Source organism: Engraulis encrasicolus, chromosome 23 (genome assembly GCF_034702125.1).
Source record: "Engraulis encrasicolus isolate BLACKSEA-1 chromosome 23, IST_EnEncr_1.0, whole genome shotgun sequence".
Classification (NCBI taxonomy): Eukaryota; Metazoa; Chordata; class Actinopteri; order Clupeiformes; family Engraulidae; genus Engraulis; species Engraulis encrasicolus.
In genome coordinates, this window is record NC_085879.1 from 4,986,267 (window position 1) to 4,993,766 (window position 7,500).

Consider the following 7,500-nt stretch of genomic DNA (forward strand, 5'->3'; position numbering starts at 1 on the left):
TTGCATACGGTACGTGAACATGCTTGTTCAGAAATTGCTCGTAGAGTCCAAATTCCAAGCAGACAGAACTATTCGATGTCCCCCCTCGAGTATAGGAATTCCTGGGAAGTTGCCCACCACATACGAAACAGGGTTTCTCCTTTGCCTGTCGGCTTAAGTGCATAGCCTACGGAAAAAATAGATGATTTCTTCAAGCCACACGCAGTTGTTTGTATCCTGGTGTTACTCTGCGTGCTTCTTCGCCTGCAGGTAAATTTTTATTTCCTCCCAAGGGTGAGCGGCTGTTATAGTTGCTGCATGAGGATAGTTCCATTGTCTGGTTGGCTTTTTTACGAGACGTGAGACGCTCTCGGCTTCTTGTTGATCTTCATTGCTCCCTTTTTCAAAATCCTCGCAATAATCGCAAAACAGTTGTTATTTGTCCCATCGCTTTGAAACTCAGCAGCCACGGTCGAGCTTCCAGTGCATCTTGCTGCAGTCATTTACTAAACTCCAAGCAGCAGCTCACCTTTGAGAACACGCCCACAGCCCGCACGCCATTGGTCCAAGACTGCAGCACAAAAGATTTCAGTAGTGGTGGTGATTCATTTAGTAAAGCTATGCATGCTTATTTCATACATCAAACTTACTTAAACAAACTGCTTGTTTACCATATGTCCAGAGGAACGCGTAATCGCCATGCATAGGCAACAGCAGTGCTATAGTCAAGAGGTGCAAATATCCGCAGCATAATAAATCATTTTCCCTTATCGCAAAAATGCATTTTGAATGCATAAATAGTCTACTCTTAACTGTAGTGAAGGTGATCCTTGGCAAAGAACACGTTGTCAAAGATGGATACGAGGTCAGTGTATGGGAAATGGTCCTTGGAAATGTTGAGTCCTTGCGAGATACATCACTACTGCAAGTGTACATGCCGCACACTCGCCCTCTCCATCACTGGACCACACTGCAACTCAGTCAAGTACATGGGTCCCTAGTTGGCACTGCCATTGTTGTCGCCCTCAACACAGTCAGACAATTTGATTGGTTTCACTGCTACTCGTGTATGTGGGACATGGGGACGACCAGACGCAATATTTTGTGAGCTTCTGAAGTTTTTTTTTTTTTTTTTTTTTTTTTTTTACAGTTTCTGCGAGTTTAGACACATGATTAGTTATTAATAATAAAACAATAAAGGATGAGTAATTTCTAAACGTTGTTTGTAAAGTGAAAACACGATCATGTTATAGTCTCAATTTAAAACAATTTCCTTTTATTACCCCGCTCTATGTTTTTGTGCACATTTCTAAAGAAGCAATTTGTTGCTCCTCTGGATAGCAGCACTCATCCAAGCTCAAGACTGGCTGTGACATTGTGTACGCTGTAGCTCGTCAAGATCGCAGTCCCGTCTCAATTGTCCATTGAAACGTGAGGTCGTTTCCAATGCCCGTAGCCCTGCTGGAATGGACGGCGGAGAGAGAGAGTCACATGGCCGGGTCTGCTGATTAAGGAGCCAAGCCGACTGAGCATGGCTGCGGAGGAGCCTCTGAGCTCCATGTGAGTGTGATTCATGTTATCGGACTGGGCGCTATGTTGACTATGGCACGCTGCTGTGTGACACATTGTAGTTAGGAAGTTAAGCAATGCTTTGGGAAAGTGTGTCATTTGTGACTGCCACGAAAACGCTATCAGCTATATGCATAGGGCCTACTCCCTATGCTACTCCCTATACGCAGTGTTTCCCAATCAGGGGTACGTGTACCACTAGGGGTACGCGAGCACACTGTATGGGGTACTTGGAAACATGTAATATTATCATGTAGCTTAGTTACATTGGAATAGAGAAAGCGATATAGAACTTGACTTAGGGGGTACTCTTGGCACAACGAAAAGGCTTGGGGGTACACAAGACAAAAAAGGTTGGGAAACACTGCCCTATAGTATAGGCTAATATTTTATTCATGATCATGTATAATTGAGTAGGCTATAACACGTTCATGTAGTTAAACACACACAAATGTTTTGGTATATTTGTAAATAACGCAAAGTTGAGCAACATATGAGCTATGCAAGTTGAGCAACCTATGAGTTAACCTATCTACTCTTAAGTGAAATTGTGAAATCAACTATTTTTTTTAACATTAAGGCTATGACTTAATTAGCAAATGCTTTCAAGGGGTATTGGAGGAATAGGACATTAGGTGTGATTTCTCAAGGGCATATCAAATATGGACGAAAGTGTAGAGCCATACATTCTTTCTTCTGCTAAGAGTGAGACTCGAACCTGCAACCCTCTCCTCCTTAACCCCCTCCCTATCCATTAGGCCAGTGTTTCCCAACCTTTTTTTGTCTTGTGTACCCCCTAAGCATTTTCGTTGTGCCATGAGAACCCCCAAGTCAAGTTCTACATCACTTTCTCTGTCCCAATGTAACTAAGCCCTATACATTTGTTAAAATTATATTTATCCAAGTACCCCCTGCAGTGTGCTTGCGTACCCCTAGTGGAACACGTACCCCTGGTTGGGAAACACTGCATTAGGCCACAACAGCCTCACTCTTATATTATAGGCTACATGTTTGGAGACCTGCTTATACTAGTCACTTGTGATGGCATGGGATACAACGCTGTTAACATGGTCTATCCATTGAGACAAATGCTGACATCCTTATGCAGACATGCTACCATTCTTCTACTTATTTATGTGTATTATAAAGAAACCGATTCCATTGAAGTGATGGGAGGTGTGGGGAATTCGAGACGATTCGTCGAATGAATTGGTGAGAGGGGACCATTCGAACAAAACGTTGGACCATTCGTAGAAGGCATGGGGCGTTTCGTGCAGTACCTGAGGATTTTTCGTCGAAGACCTAAGGACGTTACGTTCAATCCATGCAGACCTTTCGTGTAACTGGGCAGATGTTTAGTTTAGTCTGCCTATTTTATTAGCCTATTATTTTTTTTATATTTTATCAAACTTGTGTGCCTACCACCACAATGCAATGAAAACAAAAATCGAACCATGTAGAAAGTGCGTGCGTCTCTATTTTTTTAAATTAATTATTAATTTTAGTTCAGGCTGCTTTTTTTATCATTAGGCCTATTTTATAGCCTATTTTATATATACTATATGGTAACGGACTGCCTCTGCCTCCTCCGGAGTGAGATAACAGCGTTACCCCCTGTGAACTACACGCGCAGCCTATAAAATGGAGTTCATTTCAAATGGCGGGTGAGACTGTCAGGAAGCAACAAGCCGAGAGAGCAAGAGAGAGGGAACCATGAAGTGTGCACCGAGAAGATCACCATTCGCAAGAATCGCTAAAGCCAGACATTGATGTGAGCTGTTCCAAATTGAGAGGGTTTTGCAAAAGTGCACTACTAAACGTAAGAAAAGATATTCGTTGTGTTGATATGAATTATTTCTAGTGTGTTGGTCACTGATTTTTATTCATTTTTGGAAAGGTAGGCAGTCTTGCTGCCTGGCTGGCGCCCATCTCATAACTACAGTCGTTTGCACCACTACAATATCAACGAAATGTTTTAAAATGTACGACATCAATTTAAAGGTAGGCCTAAGGGATAATGTATTGTCCACACATGAATAAGAAAATGTTTCCCTACGGGGCGAATAACACCCCCGACGCCGAAGGCGGAGTGCTGTTATCTCTGAAGGGAAATGTATTTTCCGTAGTCACGTGTGGACAATACATTATCCCGCTTATCCCGCCCTTACCAACATTATAAAGCATACATAGTTAACCATAGTTTATAGCGTGCGCAAAGAAAGATAGTTCGTGGAACGCTCATAATTTAAACAGGTTAACAAGCAACATGGTTTGGCTACTTTCTAACTTGTTACAGCCACATTGCGCTTCAAACTGTTTGCTGTTTGATTCTAAGAAAACCCGTTAAAATGAGCATTAAAAAATCTGATTTACATTTCTAATATAGGCAGACTGAAGGGACCTTTAGTTGAAACCTAAGGATCTTTAGTTCAATTTTAAGGACCTTTCGTTGGCTTTTGCGGTAGACGGACCATCCTCGACTAAAGATCCCCAGCCTTATACTAATGGTCCAACGTTTTGTTCGAATGGTCCCCTCTCACCAATTCATTCGACGAAAAGACCTGATACGGGTGTGCATGGTGAATTGTAATGAGTGGTCCCTGGCTAGTGCCTGTTGTGGTGATTTTAAAAGGACCCAGGGCTGGATATTTTTTGCCAGCGGGGCGAGTTTAGGGAAAATCTGATCATTCAGGTCATTGCTGTGAAGTTCAGGAGTTTGATGATAGAGGGAAAGAAGCTAGGTATCTCTAAACCGTGTTATCTCTAAGCAGATAGACCTACACCATCTTAGAGATGGCAGTATGTTAAACATCTGATGGCTGGAAGGGTCCTTGATGATTTTGGATGCCTGATTTAAACTAATATGAACTGGCACTAGGTCGCCGATCCTATTCACTATTTGTGGAACAAGCTTAACTACATCATATCGACATTGCTGACATTACAGAGAGTGTTAAGTAAAGACATGGTCATTACCACTTTGGTGATAAGAGTTATAACAGTGCTTCTGCATGAAAGGGTTGAGTTGCCTCATTACAGGGTGTGTGGCAGAACAGGGCTTTTCTGTTTGTTTGTTTGTTTGTTTGTTTTTTGGCAGATGGGTTGGGTTCAGAATAGCTAACACAGCTAACAAAATATGCATTTATATAGGGCCTATACAAAACACAATTATGTCAACTCATTTATTAGATAGGTCTTTTGGCGAAAAGATGATTATTTCATTGTTCATGCAAAGTTCAGAATGTTGTGTTGTGGCACATTGAATACAATTTGTTTTCGGGTTTTGACCGTAATGCATAACTGTTTTGAAAACAATATCTAAATGATTGAGACTTTAGCTCAAGCTGTTTTTTTAATGCAGATGCCACAATATCTGGGAATTATCAGTCTTGATATCCGAACATAACTGATTATACACGGATTGGTATGAATCAGGCTGTATGCAAGGAGGGCAAGATTGCCAGACTCCAGGGACTAGTCTGCTTCCACACACGCCAGTGTGTCAGCAAATGTACTGTTGGCTTCATGCAACATCAGCAGACACCTTACAACGTAGCACCTTTTGGGATATTTGAAGTATGTTGAGATATTTCAAACACTAAACAAGCCATACCCCCCAAAGGCTGAATAAAAAGTAGCAATAGCAAGAACAATCAGATTTTTATAGCACATTATCATACATAACTGTGATTCAATGCACTTCATAGGAAAGAAAGAGAAGACAGAGGAAACATATTACAGAAAGTAGAAAGCATAGAAAGGATAGTGTTAGAGAGAGCAGATTATTCACCTTAACCAAAGACAGGATTCGAAAAGACAATTTGAACAGGAAGCTGGTCCCAGCATTTGGTAACATAATGGGTAAATCGCCCTCTCTGGATTTTACCTTAGGCACAACTAGCAGAGGAGACTCTGGAGACCTAAGGACATTTTTCAGGGTGATATTATTGTAGCAATATATTCAGGGTCTAGGCCATTGAGTGTCTTAACAGAAGAGATTTAAATTCAATTCTAAATCCTCACTGGGAGCCAGTGTAATGAGTGATATGATCTCTTTTCTTTGTTTTGGTTAGAATTCTAGCAGCAGCAGTTTGGATTAGTTGCACCTGCCTGAGTGACTTTAATCTTAGCTATGCTCCTAAGGTGCCAAAAGCCGATTTAGTAATGTTTTTGATGTGAAACTGAAATTACTGTTCATCATCATGTTTGGAGTTTGGACACAATACTTCATTTTAGTGATTTGGATTTTGTAAACATGCAGAGTTTCTGTCTTCCAGCCTCGAAACCAAAACCAATTATTTCAGTGTTTGTTCAACTGCAAGAAGTTTTGTTGCACCCAGCTATACATTTTTTCAAGGCACAAGTACAATGACTCAATGGGGCTACATTCATTTAAAGAGACTGCAATATAAATTTGAGTGTCATCAGCATAGCTATGACACCTTGTACTGATTGAAGACTTCACCAAGAGTTAGCACGTACATATTGAATAGAAGAGGTCCCAAAATCGACCCTTGTGTGAAGTAAGATTTGAACCATTGCGGAACACTTCCTGAGAGTCCAATAGATTGTAATCTATTAACTACATTTATTATCAACTGTGTCAAATGCAGCACTTAGATCAAGTAATACAAGAGCAGAAGTTTTTCCCTGGTATGTATTGAGCTGTATGTCAGTTAAGACTTTTGTGAAAGCAGCTTCAGTACTGTGTTTCTGTCTGGAACCTGGCTGAAATTCATCATGAAGACCATTCAAATTGAAGTAGTCATTAATCTGGTTAAATACTTTCGCAATAATCTTACCTATAAAATGACGGGTCTTTGGGTACTGACAAGTCAAGAGTAGTGCGAGTTATGTGATTGCATGTTGAAATTGGCCGGAATTTCCCTTCAATAATGAAAGTTCGTTATTTTTTTACAGCAATAAAAAACTCATAAAGTGAATTTTTCATGCCATGCTGTCTTCCAACTCATTCCAAGTCCTCAATTCACATTGTGGGCTGCAGTCATTCAGACAGTAGGGGGGATGTGACGCACACACACACACACACATGCTGAGCAGTTCCGCCACAGCTGCTCTCACCACTTTGTCAGAGAGAGTAGAGAGAGAGAGGTTCCATTGGCCCATTGTTTCCTGGTTCTATTATGGCCCCCCTTAGGCAGACCTAGGCAGACCTAAGGACTGTTCTATTCATTGTAGGAGCATTATGACACGCCCCTTTAGGCAGACCGGAACCTGGTCACGTTAGGTGCCCATAGAAACCTATTATGTTGGCATATCTCTATACTTAAAGAATCTCTGACTTTGTCACCACTGCCTTATACCCCCCCATGTTCCTAATGCATAATCTTTCATTTCCTTTTCCGTGCTGTGCTGCTTTTTAGTCTCTACCCACCACCTCACTTTTTGTCTTTCCCTTTCTCTCTCTCTCTCTCTCTCTCTCTCTCTCTCTCTCTCTCTCTCTCTCTCTCTCTCTCTCTCTCTCTCTCTCTCTCTCTCTCTCTCTCTCTCTCTCTCTCTCTCTCTCACTCTCTTTCTCCCTCCTGACTAGACAGAGTAGCTTTATTATGTTATTGGGGTGGATACTTCTGTTTAACATGCTGTTGCTCCCATAAAATGATTTCAGACATGAAATTCTTTCCCCAACCACACATAACATGCTGAAATGAATCTTCTGCTTCAAAAAACATTCAAATACAAATGGAAAGCGGTGGCCAAAAGTTAAATATTTGAAAAAGGCTGTCACATCACACTACTATATAAGATGACGATTAAAGGGATATCTGGGAAAACACTTTTATAATATAAATGCTTGCTTGAAGCCAACCTACATTTCATTTTCATGCCATGCAAGATGCTAACCCTCCATATCATTCCACGTCCCCACTTCACACTGTGTGGTGCAGTCAGACAGTAGGGGGGATGTGACGTGCACACGCTCACACACACACA